The sequence below is a fragment of the Caloenas nicobarica genome, chromosome 2 (assembly GCF_036013445.1).
Source record: "Caloenas nicobarica isolate bCalNic1 chromosome 2, bCalNic1.hap1, whole genome shotgun sequence".
Lineage (NCBI taxonomy): Eukaryota > Metazoa > Chordata > Aves > Columbiformes > Columbidae > Caloenas > Caloenas nicobarica.
Window position 1 is genome coordinate 44,954,504 of NC_088246.1, and position 15,175 is coordinate 44,969,678.

Here is a 15,175-nt window from a genome sequence, read left to right on the forward strand (position 1 = left end):
TGCTGGGAAGATTTATCCAAAGCGTGTGTGTTCCCAGCAGATGGTGCTGCCCCGGTGACCATGAGCGAGGGATGAGCCCAGGGCTGCTCCTTGTCCCGGAACCAGCAGTTTGTGATAATGCAACTTGAGCTGTAATATTTATTGTGGGAAGGGGATCTGAGGACACTGGAAATTGCCAACGATTTAGCCATCCATGTGTGATGTGGAAGTGCTCTGTTTACACATATGCATAGGTGCTGTGCAATCTGAATTTCTCCTCGTGGTGTTCCATTACATTTGCATTAATCTTTAGTTCATTTGCACTATTGTCTCTGTGTTGTATTGCCTCAAGGTTTGCATAGTTTGTATAAATATACAGCATACCTCAGGGGCTAGAAATAATGTGCACCCTCATTTCATTAGTCCTCTTAGATGGGCCAAGGCAGTGCTCCTTTTCCATTCTTCGTTAAAGAATTATTGAGCCTTTTGGGAAAAGAGAACAAAAATAATCTTTGCATCACCTTGTACTCTACTATTTTGGACTAACCTGTAAACGTGAAAAACACTTCAGCAGTTAGGCAAGCAAAACTGCAATTTTTATCACAAGCACTGTACTCAGGAATTGACACAGAGAAATGTGAGTGTTCACTAAGCTCTGGCTTGTGTTTCTCGAACAGGAAGGCACTGGCAGCGGTCAGAAAGGATTTTGCTGATGTCCTCCTGCCTAATGGAGGACCAGTTGCCTGTGGCCCATGGTGTGACTAATAAGGGATCGAGGTTCCTGAGAAATGGGGACGGGACTCCAGCAGTGACATCATGGCTTGATAAGACCAGCCCTGGTAAATTCTTCCCAAAGAAATTGTCTAATCATCTGAGCAGACAAACTTTTTAGGGCAGCCTTCAAATCATTGGCGTATTTTGTGCCTTGTCTAAACACATTTCATAGTGCTTAAATACCGTATTGTAAGTATGTGGGAGGAACACAGAAATATATGCAAAGTGCTATGGATTACCCTGTGCTTTGAAATACCACCTGATTTTTAAAGACCATATTACAAAGGTCATAGTAACAATATATTAGGACCCTTAACATGGTTTAATAGGAAATTTTTAATCCTGGAGTCAAAAGACCTGTTTATCAACGTTGAGTGTAATCAAGCAGAATGAGCATATAAGAAATCTTCACAAGGAACACAACAAAGCAGCTCAATGTTGTTTCTCTTGCAAGGCCACGGCCTTTTCATCACATTGACTGTGCAGATGTAGCAGGGCTTGCAGTAATTTCTTCCCTGCCTTTGTGATTATCACTAAGCAACTGGCCCCTCACTGTTTCTCTGCTCAGAACTGTTTCAGAGACATTTGCATCACTTCAAACTTTTTCTTTTGTAGAAAGTGAATCACTAATTAATGGACTAAAAGCAAAGTGCCTTAGATGAGTGACATTTCTTTGTTGAAGAATTATGGATTACATTATCTTCTCCAGCCCTCTATGGAGAGAATGTGAAAAGCGTCTCTGCAGCCCCCACAGCATCCTACTGATGTTGAAATCTTGCAGGTTTGGAGAAAGTGAATTTTGAGGGTGCCTGCAAACAATATATCAAATGTATGTGCTCACACATAAAGGTCCCAGTTCAGCAGTTGAGCAAATCATACGCTGTCAATGCATTTCGGATGGTTTGCTACATTGCAGCACAACACAAGATATTTCTGTGCAGAGATCCGATTTACGTAACCTGTTTCCCCCCTGAAGATGAAATCTACAGCAAAAAAAATTCTTTCTCTGTACTTCTTCTGGGTCATTTCCTGGGAGAGAGGAGCTCTCTGTAATCACAGAGGTTGAACTGGGCTGGTACATAACAAATATACCTTTCTGGCCCACTCCCAACATGTGTTTCAGACATTGGAACATCACAGGTTAGGTGAGGGAGAAATAATTTTTAGAGGTATGTCTAGATTTTTATTCTAAACACTAAGCTCTTAAAAACTGCATCACAGATTGTTTAGGATATCATCTGAGTAAAGCCTTTTGTTTGCCTCAGTTTAGTACCAACAAAGAGAGACAAGAAGAAAAGGATGTCCTGGAGGCTTTCCAGTGCAGACTTTGTCCCTTTTTACTCCACCATGAAATTAAGAGACACTCCTGAAGGTACCACACACATTTCTGATACAGGAAGCGTTGAGATGCTTTGTAGTAAAGGTAGTAATGTTACAAGATGCAAAAAGTAATGTGCAACTCTACCATTTCCTCATGATGTACACACAGTGTTTATACACTGGCTGTTCCTGACATGAGTTACCTGGTTAGTTCCTGGGTGAACCTGACCACCCTCCATGTCAAATGTCTTCTGGGAACAAAGGAAAATCAAGTGACTCTCAAATCTCTCTCTTTTTTTTATGCTTTAATCCACTTCTGAATGTCATGGGAATATGGGTTGGTCTGTAGCGAAAGTCTGTATTTTTAATTTGGGTTTTAACTGCATAACTGGTTGGGATTTTCGGTCCACCCTTATAGCGGGCTTTCTTTAACAAGTAGTTGCAAATTGTCTGAGAAACTCCGTGGCTTGATAGAGATGATCATGGCCAGTTAGGGGCTGGTTCAAAATTCCCCTCTTACGTGAAGTTTCAGAGCACCTGATGACAGTTATGGGAGGACACTGCTTTTCTTTGGGATTAGTTGTCTTTCATTAAAGACTAGTTTTGCAGCTTCTGGTCTTGGAGGTTTCATTAGAAGAAATCTCATTTTTCTGTGTGGATAAGAACCATTTTGCTCTCTCTGTTGAGACTGTATTGGGGGGTGGGGGAAAGTGCCATATTGCGAACATGGTGTGAAAACCCCATTTCTGGACTACAGTTGTAATATGAAGTGCCATTCCTGCGCTCTGCAGAAACACCAGGGGAAGCATGCTCCTGCCCCAGACAGTCAAACCTTTAATTGTAAGGCTAATGATAATTTATTTCAGCCTACAATGTAATATTTTTCCCCTGGTGCTTACACAGAATAGCCAGGTCTCTTTCCCCTTTCCCTCTTGCCATTCCCTGTGCATGGCATACGCAGTGGACTAAGGTATCTGCACTCATGCCTGGCGTCGCAAAACTTCCCCTTACAGCAGCGCAGCAAGCCACCATTTATTTTTAATTGCTCCCCACCGTGTAGGCCAATTAAGGATGAAGCCAGCAGGGCAGGGATCACTGGCAAAGCCTTTGAAGGGAGCAGACCCAGCATTTGCTTCGCCGAAGGCTGCCATTCACACATTTGTGCAAGAATGCAAACAATTGGGCTCACTCAGTGGGATCAAGTGCTATCTAGTTCAGTCGGAACCACTTTCTAGTGCAGATGGCAAGTGAGAGTGGCAGCACCACTGAATATTATCCCCGGGGTTAGAAACTTTCCAAATGAGATTTACATTCGTGACCCTCCCCATTTCAGCAGGAAACACCTGCTAAAGCAGCTTTAGGAAATGCCTCTCATTAGCAGCTTCTGTTTGAGCTCAGGTTTTTGTAGCCATTGGAGTTCAGCGGGCTTAAGAACTCGATCTTTTGATAATAGGAAAGGGAAAATAATAGAGGATAGTAGGTACAGGCTCTATTTTTGGCTCATGTTTCCTGCTACCTTAATTATTCCTTTAAAAGCCTTGTTTGACACATTTATTTTTCTAGCTTTTGAACCCTCCAGAGAAGAGAGTTGCTGAGTATTCTAGATGGCTAGGTCATTTCCAGGAAATCCTGGATGGAAGGTTTGCTGGGTAGATTGGAATTAGCAACCAAATATTTTAGATGCTCTAGGAAAGGAATGAGTCTGCAAACTTGGTCAGGAGTGTTGTGAGCTGTCTGTGCTTTCTTGCTTCTGTGGAAGAGAGCTGGCATTTCTGTCCACTTTCACTCAGAACTGGGAAATGTCAGTGTACATAAAGCCAAAAAGTACTGAGGAAAAGGAGGAAACCCAGTTTTATCCTGGGAAAAGTTTTGCGCTGGCTCGTTCCAGGATGGCTCGCTGTGCCTTGCAGTGGGCTTGTGCAAGCTGCCGGCTGTGGCTCACACAGACCTGGGCGCAGGAGAGGTTTGGTGTCTCCTCTCCGAATGCACATCATGGAGATGAACCTTAGTCAAAATAAGCCCCAGTTCTGGCTTTGTTCTTCACCCGTGCATTGCACAGGGAACCTGCTGGTGCTTCCATGAGCCAGTCCCCCAGGGAAGCCTCCCAGTTACGTGGTAGTCAGGATGGTGAAGGCAGCTAGTCTTTCTGGTTAATGACACTGTTCTTCCCTGCTGTTTGTCTGCACATCCCAGTGAGGCCAATTCCACAGTTTTCCACCTTTTAAAAAAATATTTAATTTGTAAACCCCTCAGTTTTTCCAGTGGAGAGGAAGACTATATGAGAAACCTAAATTTATTAACAACTAGCCTTTTGTGACTCACTTGAAAATTGTGGCCACAGCTCATATCTGTGCACAGGGGTCTTTTCTAGAAAAGGTAGTCTCAAAAATACTCATTACACCTCTTAGCTGGGCATTTGTTCAGTCATCTGTCTGGGGAAGCCCTGTGTGTCTAAAAGGATATATGTCAGGTTTTAAATGCTATTCTTCAGCAGCAATGTAAAATGATGCAGCTGAACTGAGACTGCCATTCCACTGCACATAGGCAGGTTTAATTTCGCATGTATCCATGCAGCCTCATTCCCAGACGTTAGAGAAAACAGACGCTCTCTGGCTTGTCTGTAAATCAGATTTTTCCCGCAGAAACTCCTCCGAATGCCTGTGAGGCAGAAGGCCAGCGTGGCTAAGGTTATTCCCAAGTGCTCCCCACCTCCCCGGTCCCCTCGCAGCGCATCTCCCTCATCTGCATCCCAAGCTGCGCCGCTGGCGCGGTAACTGCATCCCAGCCAGCGGGAAGGAGGAGGAATTTCCCGACACACGCAGAGCCCCGAGATGCCCAGCTCTCCCCGACTCAGCTCTGCAAGGAAACGCTGGTGCTGCAGATGAGAGAAGGACCGGCATGCCTCTAGGGCTACCAAAAAAAAAAAAAGCTTCTGGGGTTACTTTTGTTCTGATCCTGGTTTATCTCTCACTGTGTGACTGCTCTTTTTAAAATTTCCCTGTATGTAGGCTGCTGGGGATAGTGCGGCTTTCTGTGCCACATGAAGTCATTGTGAGGATCAGTTATTGATGGCTGCTAAAAGCAAGCTAGCTATTAACGTTTCTAAGGGTATTTTTTTTTGTTGTTACATTAAATGTATTTCAGCAGTAATGTAAAATTTTAATTAAATTTCATTGTTCATGACACCAAGAAAAGCGCTGTTATTTTACAAAATGTCCACATCTCTGACAAGTGTAACTTTGTCCTCATTTTTAAGAAGCTAATCATTCTATACAAAATATCTATAAAATGAATTGCTGCACTTTTTTTTTCCTTACATACCTGTAACATTACTATATTATAAAGGTAGAAATTCTCAAACAGTCTTTTCTGGAAAGAAATTCTTAAAACTGTATAAATAATATCTGAAAGAAGATGTATTTTTTCTCTCCTGATAATGATGCCCGTGTATATTTTAATCTGGCACTGGGTGATTGTACAGCACGGTGATGTAACAGCCTTCAGATTTCAGAGCCTGGATTCAGCAGTAGATGCAAAATTGTTTTCAGCATGGGAGAGAATTGTAAGCAAGGGAAGAGACAAAGCTGTTCAGTGTTAGACAAGGGCTTATCTCTCCGATTGCCAGTAGTGTATGTTTTATAAGTTAGGATATGACTGAGTATCTATTTATGTGGCTGTTACAGAAATATATGTGTGTGTTTGGAATGCGATTTTTCAAAAGCAAGCTGGAAGTGCACTCCTGTATGCAGTTAATCATTTTACTATGATGCTTATATCACAAAAGCTCAACAATTGTGTTACACAACCCCCAATATTATGATCATTTTTCTTGTTTTACGCATGATTGATAAAGTCTTGGTGCATCAATAGATCAAAAGCAAGTTTGTATACTAAAACAGGAGCCTGTCATATCAGAAGAAAACAAAAACATTAGATAAAAGGAAACTGCTAGCTTAAATTCATGAGCACCTATCAGCATTTAATAAGACAGCATCCAATTCAGACCCAAAGCCATATCCTGCCTTGTATCAACTGTGTTATCTCAGGCTGGGGATTTGACTTGTTATATTTGCTTCCCATGTTTTTGCAGTCAGAAAGTCATTGAAAGAAAACTTTTGTTCTGATTTCTTACCGAGATGAGAATCACATTTCTGTCGACAGAGAATGGCTGGGTCTGCAGTTGCTGCAGTAGTTTGGGTATTTTTAGTAAGAGAAAAAAAAGCTTTTGCCTGTGGTCTAGAAAGTGCTCCAGTGCTTCTCCATAGCCTGAATATTTGTTAGAGCAGCTGAGATGAGAAGCCAGAAGAGTCAGCCTAGCACGGCTGTCCATGCTGCTAAAAGGGTGTGCCGAAAACACACCAGGCACCGGGCGTTAAAGGCATCGGGCTTTGCACCCACAGCAATCGAGGCACCACTCACTAGGGAGGGAGGGAGGATGGTCATGGGAGTGCAGGCAGGGCTGGCAGGGAGAGAGGACAACCCAACTGCAGCAAAGCCGGTGCAGATGGAAAGAACAACCAGGGTGTGGAGAGGGGTGATGGGAAGAAAAGGTGGCTTTAGCTGAAATTGTGAGCTGAGATCCCAAGGACCTGGGTTCAATATTCGCTTTGGCTTAGGCTCCCTGTGTCACAGTGGGTAAAATAACTTCGGTATTTCTGTCTTTCGGTCGCTCATGGTGACAATGTGTCTGCATGCAATACCAAATGGATGAGGAGTTATTGTGTAGCTGCAAATACAATCAAGGTGCCCCTCAAGAACATCTCTCCTTAAGATGATCACAATATAGAAAGTCTTCTGGTCTGCACACTCCAAACTCCTTCCTATGGTTCTTTTTTTTGAGATATTTCCCTGGGAATTTCCCTGGCAGGGTTCTGGGCAGTTCAAGCCTCTACCACCTTTCCCAGAAGCTGTTTGTTGCTTTCAAGGAGAGGTTTGTCCTACTCGGGCACAAACATTTGCCGTTCAGTTTTCATAGGATCTCAGTATACGAGCAACACCCACTGTTCAAGAAATGTATGTTTTCTGTTGCTAGAGGAATTGCTTTTCTTTCCCCTATTGACATCAATCACAGGAGCAAATATCTTCCTGACCCCGCGCTTGGGTTCTGAAGCGACAAAACCAGCAGTGCAAAGGAGCTAGCACCACCCTACGCCTGTGTTGACTCAAACAACCAGAGAGGCAGGCTTCCACCTCTGTTTTGAATCCATACTGAGGGGACAGAGCACAAAATTGGAATTACTGCACCTCAGCATGTATCTGGAATAGCACAAATGAGGATGTGTGTTTCAGAGAGGACCTGGACACCTAAAGCTCCAGGTTGTTTCAGATGTATTGGACTTTCATGGTCATACTGAGAAGCAGTTGTACAGGGGATGGGCTCATAGAATCATAGAATCATTTCAGTTGGAAGACACCCTCAGGATCATCGAATCCAACCATAACCTAACTCTAGCACTATACTATGTCCCTAAGAACCTCATCTATAGATGTCAGCGGTATGCTACAAGAACAGCCCTATAAGACATTTTCGTCTGTGTATCTCAAATCCCATAAACACTAAAATTACTAATGTCCTCTCAAAAATCATTACGCCCAAAACGATAGCAAAAATTACTTTTTACCAAAATTATGGTGCATTTTATTCTCCTAGTGCAGCCTAGTGTCTGTCTTATTAGCCCAAATTTGCATTTGATGAAACTGCATGCCACGGATTTTGTCACCAATTATCATTCTTTTCAAGGGAGGATGTTTGTGATTTGGGCTGAAATATGCTAATTACTGAAAACCATCGACACGTGAAGAACTCACTATTTCAGCCTACTCCCCATACCACCAAGAGGGGTGAATTTGAAATACCACCTGTCAAGCACTTGCAGCAGATATGGTATATGTTCTGCGGCATCCCGTGGAGTAAGAGAAATGTGGGAAATAAAAATGCTGGAGGGTGCGGTGCTGTTATTACTTGCCTGTGCGATTTGTACACGGAGCAGCCCGGCAGCGTGGTGTGGCAGGAATTCCTCAGCTAAGGCACAAAAGGCAGCATCGCAGCAAGCTGCCGAGCTCGGTAACGCTTCCCGTACCAAAGGGGAAAAAGTTTGCACGAGGATTTTTTCGTTTCTTTAAAAATCCATACTTGCAAACCAGCAATTTACACACAAGAATAACATGGAGGATTATTCTGAAAGTGGTTTAAAAAGATTGCAAGAGAAAGGGGACTGCTGATTGTTCGGAGCAATGCAAAGCTGTTGCTGCCTATTCATTTCATTCATCCTAAATACCCAGTCACATTTTAATTCCTAGATGTACTGTATGCCCTTTCGTATATAATCAGCCTAATTTGTCTTCAGCTGCAAGCAAGTGAACCAAGCTTCATTTAGTTAAGCAAGCTAAGCAAAAACATTCTTTGCTCACAGATGGGTAAGCCAGCCAATATCTTAAGATAAATGAAAAGAATTTTGTTTTCTTTTCTTAGCTACTGTAAGGAGTCCTACGGACAGAAGAATGACAAAACCAATTCTGTCTCTCCACGTTTTTAATTAGCTAAACAGGGAAAGACTAATAGATCTCATCCTGGAATCTAGAATCCTAATTTACAATGTTGGATGTTGTTTTGACTTCGACTGGCACTTTTAACAAATAGACTTTTCACTAGAGGTTTTCAGAAAGACTGTGTGTAATATTAGATGAGAGGTACTTAATTAATGTAGGAAAGTGCCAACAAACTATCAGCCAGCACTGACTTGTCTTGGATTTGAAATAAAAGGTATTTGCTCTGTGCTGCCTGCCTAGCAATTAACATTAAATATATGTGGATTTAGGCCAATTCTTAATGAAAAAGAGGCCAGCTCACAACAAATGTCACCTGTGTTGTCTTGGGTTACGCTGATAGTGTGCTGAATGAATCAAACGAGCTGCAAACATAAAATCTGGCTGACCCCAGGGCAAACAAGGGAGGGCAGAGATTGACTATGACCCTCCTTATCCTTGTGCCCTCACTATGGGCACGGGGCAATAGCCAAATCTGCCCATCACACCTCTCTCTCAGATAGCCAGAAGATCTGCAAAATAACTGCAGTAAGACATCACGTTGTCAAAAGAGAATATACTCAGAGGAAAGTGCTGAAAATGGAAACACTTTTAATCCCAGCAATCATGCTGAATAGTAGCGGGACTTGCTACTAAGAGAACTGTACAGCCATTTTTCAGGTACATCCTTCCTCCTGACTGCATGCAGGTGAAAGCAGACATGGGAGAGAGAAGAGTGTACCTTCCCAGGCTCTGTCATTTTCTTGGTAGAGGAGCAAAGTTCAGGACAAGTTGCAAGTGCCTCAGCCCTGCATCTCAGTGTTGCACCCTCACAGGGGCAGAAAAAAAGTGAGCACGAACAACTCTTGCTGCTCATCTCCCTCTTTCCAGGAGAAATGCAGGAGCAAGGGATGCAGGTGCAGGAGCAAGGGAGGACATGTCCTGTTCTGCCCCCTGGCACTGAGGGGGCAGTGACCCCCTCTGACTCGGGCTGTGGGGCCAGGAGGCACGGGGAGACTTTGCAGAGAGGAGGTTAGATTAGGAAACAGGAGACTAGATCTCCCCAAGACTATATAGGTAACCCGAAGATTGTAAAACCCACAGAAATCCTGCCAGCCCTTGCTGAAAGGATTTTTCTTATTAGAGGGCAGATTGCCTTGGCACTGATAAGAAACCAGGGAGCTGGATCTCCCTTCTCTGTGTCCCACTCCCTGTCATCATGAACCACCACCATGGTGCTCCACTTCCCAATTTCTTACCCATGTGTGTCCATACGCCCAAGGGGCAGCAGGGAGCAGGTTGGCAACTCCCATGAGCATGAGTATACAGCAGAGCTAAAAAGTCTATTAATTCCCCAGCCAAAGGTCTCAATTCATGGTCATTACCTTCCTTTTCTTCTCTTATTTTTGAGTGGTTTCCATGTGGCAGCTTGAGGTGAGGATTTTCTCTGCCACTGTCTTACCATCTTTCCTCTGTCCTCTCCTAGTCTCCACTTGCTCTTGGCCAATCTCTACAAGAGACACTTTGTGCAGGTGAGGCTGCTTCTGGAGTGCTGTGTCCAGTTCTGGGCTCCCCAGTTTAAGAAGGACAAGGAATTACTGGGGGGAGTCCAGCGGTGGGCTACGAAGGTGACTAGGTGTCTGGAGCATCTTTCTCATGAGGAAAAACTGAGAGAGCTGGGTCTGTTCAGCCTGGAGAAGAGAAGGCTGAGAGGGGGTCTCATCAACGTTTATAAATATCTCCAGGGTGGGCGTCAAGAGGATGGGACCAGACTCTTTTCAGTGGTGCCCAACAACAGGATGACGGGCAATGGGCACAGACTGAAGCATTGAAGGTTCTATCTGAATATGAGGAGAAACTTCTTTACTCTGAGGGTGCCAGAGCACTGGAACAGGCTGCCCAGAGAGGTTGTGGAGTCTCCTTCTCTGGAGACATTCAGGACCCACCTGGACACATCCCTGTGTGATCTGTTCGGGGTCAACCTGCTTTAGCAGGTGAGTTGGACTAGATGATCTCCAGAGATCTCTTCTACCTAAAACCTTCCTGGGGTTGGGTCTCTGCATGCCCTGCTGGTGGATTTGAAGCTCCTTCAGGTCTTTGAGCTCCTCTTGGAGCACCCAAAAGCCAAAGTGTACCCTGTGTATTGCGCCCCACAAAACACTGGCATTACCTGAGCCTGCTCCAAAGGGAATTCAAGGAGATAGTAGTGGGCAGCAGTGCATACCCAGAGAGCCAGCATGGAGAGGCTTGGCCTCAGCTCTCGAAGCAGTGACTTTTCCAACAGATTCATTGTTTTTTTCTGGCTGTTCTGTGGGACCACTGCTGCTGCTTGTCTCTCTGGTCTGAGTCTGTTTCTGTGATAATCACTGAAGTTTTCTGGCGAGTCACATCACCATTACCAAACGAGAACAAAGAAACAAGAGTTTGTGCTTTGGGATGCAAAAGGGAGATTCTGGCTCCTAGCAAGTAATTGTCGCTATGCTTCTGTAGTTACCCTCTGAAATCTAGAGGTCTTGTCAATATAAAGTTAGTGTCCCAGGTAGAATAGTGCTTCCCTTTTTCTCAACTGTTTCTTCTGGGCATATCAGGTTGCTCCAAGGCAGGTGGGCTCTTGGAGGAGATGGTCAGTGAGTCCACCTTGCCTGCAGTCCATGGGAATTGTCCAGGCTTGCCCTGAAGCAGGTCAAGGTATCTGCTTGGAAAATAAATTCTATTTAGGGAACTTGTTTTTTATTCAGGTTAGCTGGGCACAGCAGCCAAATGAGGATTTTCCTGCCAGAACCTTCAGAGCAGAAGTGTGGAATAAGCCGCAGTTATCTGGGAAGGGCTGGTCACAGTTTGCACTGGCCGCTCATTGGTGCAATGACACCTTCAGTCTCGCAGCCCACAGCTTTTCTGTGGAAGTGGTGCTCAGCAAGCCCTTCTCTTCCCAACCAACTTCAGACATCCCAAGGGAGCGACCTTTGGTACCCACCCACAGTACTGGCTGCCTCCCATTAATCCCCTCTGGTCCCCTGGTATTTGGATGGGCAAACCACTGTTCTTTCTGTTATTACTTTTATTTTCTTTTTTGAAAAAGCAATCAAACTCGTAATATATTGAGTGACTTTTTCAGCTACCTGGTTGTGTGTGTAATTGAAGGAAGTGGTTAATTTTTGAGCACAGTGGGTTATTCACAGTGCTAAAATTAGTTTTGCTTTTGTTAGACCAGAGATCCATTTGCGGCTAACACAGTTAAGGCACAAACCAGTATTTATAGGAGAGATGAAAAATGCATTGATTGACCAAAACCTTCTGTGCCACTGAACACTGTGCAGCAATCTAACTAGCGGTGCAACAAATAACTTATCATAGCATTGGAATTACATGCACGTAGTGGGAAATTCTCTTTTTTTTTTTTGTTCACAAAAGGACTTGATCACATGCCATTATTCAGAGAGTAGCTGAAATCTCTGCAGGCCTTTGCTCTGTAATCTAAAAAGCCCTTTGCTTTTTACTATCGTAGGCTTTGGCAGCTACAAGAAAATGCAAAATGATGGCTGTGCTTGTATCGATTATCATCCTAATTCTGCTTCCAGTGAAGTCCATCACCAACCTGCCACAGCTTCCCATGGGAGTAAGCTCAGGCTGTGTATAATTGCAGTTACTTTAATACAAATTTACTTACTTGACACTTGAAATTCTGCATTCTTGCTGCAGTTATGCTGTGAGCAGTACTAAATTAACCGACTCCCAGAAAAAGGCTGAGACTGCTCTTGCTCACCTATACTCCTATTTTCTGCTGGAGGAGTGACAGTCCCCTGCCTGGAGTGGGTCCTGTAGTAGCTCAGGGCTTTTTTCTGCTTCCCCTGGTCACCTGTGAGATTCCTCTGACATACTATGTCTTTGTGATGGATGCGCTGCCCACTGGCAATTGCTCATTTTGATGCTCTGTGTGGCGTCTCTGCTTCACGTCTGGCTCCTTATCTCGTTATTTATTTTGTGACCTCTCTACCCATTCTGATCTTCACTCACTCCAAATTCTCTTTGCTGCTTACTTCTCCTGCTCAGTTTGCTCAGTTAGCAGCCCTGCTTCTGGTTTTTGGGTCACAGGGAATGAACAGGCTCTGGTTGAATGCCTCCTTCTTCAGGTGGAGAAGAAGGTTACATCTTCTAATAGTTTTAAAGCTGTGCAATGCCTTTTATAAGTTCTTTGTATTGTCCGAACGCAGTACGTATAGACATTTAGCTTTGCCAATAGGGCACCTGCAGCAGTAGCTTTAATTCAGCCTGCACAGGAGGAAGTCATGAGGCCGTGTCCTTATCCAGAGTCTATTTTAGGTTTGTGGGTTGGGCGGAGAAACAGAGATGGAGAAGTTTCTACCATGTCTTTAAGAGATGCAGTGTAAACCTGGACAGCCCTGATGCTGGGAAGACAGCACTGGGGAAGATTCACCCCCATCTAGCTGCTCTCTCAGTGTGTGCCTGGAGCTAAGCCTCTTGACAATAACCCTTGATTTACCCACTTCTGCTGTGAGTGTGGGCAAGGTTAAGACCCCAATTTAACCTGAAATTAGATCCTAGGTGCGTCTATGCACCTCCTGTTTGCATACTGGAATTGGCAAGCTATGCTGCTTAAAACCCAACTGTTATTTCTGCCTGCAGTTTCCCAGCTGCCTGCCAGTGCGACATCCAGATTCTGCAGAGAGCTGCGAATGGAAAAGGCAGAGCAATTTATCACAACTGACTCGGTTTTCCTTTCAGAGAAATCTCTCTGGCCTAAAAGAACTGGAGTGCCTCAAAGCATCATTTGCAAATGTTAATATAGAGAATGCTGGGTATCAAGTGGGTGCAGGCATCCATTTAAGTATTTAGAAAATGTCTGTCCCGAAAGTGGAGAAGTCTCATGTTTGTGTTTTAGAATCTATCTGCCCTATTTCACTTCTGACCTGTTGCAAATAAATGAATATGTTAAATATCTCCAGCTAAATATCAGCCAGTGGCGTCTAGCCCTACAATATCTTAGGGACTCCATGACTGGTGTGGGGGAGGACTGTGTGAGACTGTTCAAAACTGTGACCTTGTGATGGGCCACTGGTTCCCTGGGTCAAGTCTGTACCACATGGGTTTGGTAGATGTAAGCAAAGATGAGGACTGGTCATACAGCTGATCTTTTTATGGCCTCTGTATGAATAGACCTGATTCTTCTTGCTGAAGAAGTTGTGAATTGGAGCTGAGGTGATCATGTTGCCTCCTGGGAGCTTCCTGAGTGACTGGAGCAAAGAGCAGGTCTTGGGAGGAGTTTAGAAATGATGCTCACACAGAAACTTGACTTTGCCAGATCTCCCCCAGGCTGGGAACAAAAACCCCAGGGTAGTTAGGCTGGAGGGCAGCTCTATAGTAGGAGTTGTGCTAAAAACCAGTTTAAGCAGGGAGAACACGGCATAATTTGCATCAAACCATTTTAGTCTCCTATGATAGTAAACTAAACCATCACACAAAACAGAGCTTCCAGTGTTGCAGGTTCAGAAGCAGAGCCTCATGAAGACCCAGAAAACAGCTGTTTTGCACCCTGGAGTGGTCCTGATGTGTCAGCGCATGCTGACACACACTTCATGGTAGTCTATGAAAACTAACCTAGAGGTGCCTTTGACTTCTTATCACCTTCTTCTCCCCATGCAGATGGTAAAATGCACATATTCATCTGACAAGAGGCTGGTTAAATCTGACAGGAGAAAAGAGAGTTTGAGAGCAGGTACCAGCCTTACTGTGGCAAGTTACAGGCAGCTTCTGGTCGGTGGCTGAGCCCTGGAGACTGCGGGAGGGTTATGGTGACCAGCCGTAGGGCTCTGTCCCTGCAGATAACCAGGAAAAGAGGATGTGCACAGGGACGTATGAAACTCAGTGCCTCCATGATCAGGCTGGGGAGTTTTACGTGTGTGGCTGAGGAGTTCTACTGAATCCATCCATGCTTACATCTGTTGCAAATGAGTGACAAAGCACTCCGTGAAATGTAAGCCATGACTTTTTTTGCCCCACATATAATGAAATAAAATTAGGGAAGTGCCAAAAGACACCAGCTGAAATCCCATGGGAAGGACCTGGCCACTGGCTGCCTGCCCTAAGGAAGGAGGCGAGGGTCTGGGGCCACAGGTTGAGGGCAGGAGCGTGGGCTTGTGGGGTATTGTGGTTTAACCCGAGCTAGCAATACAACCACGACAGCCGCTCACTTACTCCCCCCGCACCCTCCAAATAGAGGAGAGAATCAAAAGGGAAGGGAGAAACTTGGATTGAGATAAACACAGTTTAATAACAAAATATTAATACACTACTAGTAAACATATATATAAAATAGAAATAGAGTATAAAATGAAAGACACTCAATGCAATTCCTCACGAACTCCATCCACACCGAGCAGCCAGTCCCAGGAAGCAGCACCTGGTCCCAACAGTCGATCCCAGGGGGAGAAAAGAGGAAAAAGGCAGAAAGGTCCAGAGGCCTCTGCAAAACGGCAGGATGGCAAAAGGCCGAACTAACCTAAGTCCCGAACAGAACTCCCCCGGCTCCGACAAAGAGAGTGAAGAAAGTGAAAAATCC